The sequence below is a fragment of the Macadamia integrifolia genome, chromosome 9, assembly GCF_013358625.1.
Source record: "Macadamia integrifolia cultivar HAES 741 chromosome 9, SCU_Mint_v3, whole genome shotgun sequence".
Classification (NCBI taxonomy): Eukaryota; Viridiplantae; Streptophyta; class Magnoliopsida; order Proteales; family Proteaceae; genus Macadamia; species Macadamia integrifolia.
Window position 1 is genome coordinate 1,371,070 of NC_056565.1, and position 1,275 is coordinate 1,372,344.

General features: G+C 41.4%; 1 long non-coding RNA gene across 1 annotated transcript in view; it reads left to right on the forward strand.

Moving 5' to 3' along the window:
- The first annotated feature begins 613 nt into the window (after window positions 1-613).
- LOC122088781 overlaps window positions 614-1,275 on the forward strand; it is a 2,032-nt gene continuing 1,370 nt past the window's right edge. The window contains exon 1 of the long non-coding RNA XR_006143147.1: window positions 614-668. This is a non-coding gene — a long non-coding RNA (uncharacterized LOC122088781). The remainder of the gene's footprint in view (window positions 669-1,275) is intronic.

Below are 1,275 nucleotides of genomic sequence, written 5' to 3' on the forward strand. Positions count from 1 at the left end.
ATACTTGTGCCCTAAAATTCCTATTTTAAATATACAAATGAGACACTGAATGACACCAATACCAATGAATACTAGGTAACAGCCGTATTTTTCCGAGAAGGAAATGATGAACCCATTTTCACTTGCTACTCATACCTCAAAAATTGGAAGGAATTCCGGGCGTAGAAGAAAAGGTTAATCAAGCCCTCACGCTTCACGGAAAAATCCCCAAGCCTTAACAGTAAAATATATAAGAGGTGGAGCCCACACACTTGAAACACCTTAGTAAAGCCCCATTCAAATTAAGGATCCATTTTCACACAAAGGGGACCAATTTCATCCTTGGTAGTGAAACATCATTTGGTGAAAATACCGGCCAAAACTGGATTATTTGGCATTGGGGCCCAAGCCCTCACACCCGTGCACCTCAAACCACCTCCATTGATTGGCAACACCTACTGGGTGATGGATTAATGTGTCGGGACATCCCAAGGTGGGTCTAGTAGTGCTAAATAACGAGTTAACCCAGTAATGAGTGAAAACCCATTTTTCTCCCAAACAATCCTTAGTTAATTAAGTGATTATAAATAGAGACTGTTACCATTCATTTCTCCACCTATCAAAGTCAAAGCAAGGAGAAGGAGAAGGAGAGCAAGGTAGGAGAACGCAAGGGTCTCCCACAAAGTAAGGTAAAACGATTTCTCCACTCCTCTCCACACACACACACGACACACACGTCTCTCTCTCTCTCCTTCCTCTTTTTCCTTTCTATTGAGTTAGTGGAAAATCGCCCCAACCAAATCTCCCTACCCATATGCCCTATGTACCAATCGGTTTGAGGATTGGTGTGGGGAACTAGCTAACAAGTTTTTCCAATCACATTGGGTGCATAAACCTCCTCTATGGAAGCCCCATCAAAAACCCCAAATTTGAGCAACAAAATACCTAGAAATGGGGAAATTTACTAAAACCCACCTTCCCACTTATCAAAACTACAAATTAGGAGAGGGATTTAGTGTAGGAGACCTATCCTAGCAAGATTGATGGATCAATTTGAGTCAATAAACCCTCCCTAGTGAAATCCCCAATTTGGATAACTAAACCCTAGAAATAGTGGGTTTTGCCCAAACCCTCTATACCCCAAACCCAAAATTGGGTTGGGAAAAATAAAATTAAAAATGGGTAAAATAGATTAGGGTGACCACATAAGCCATTAGTGGTCACTACCTACACCCTCAACCTAAATTCCCAAATTTAGCTTAGTCGCGATTTGAACTTTGGGGAATTTGGGTGCAT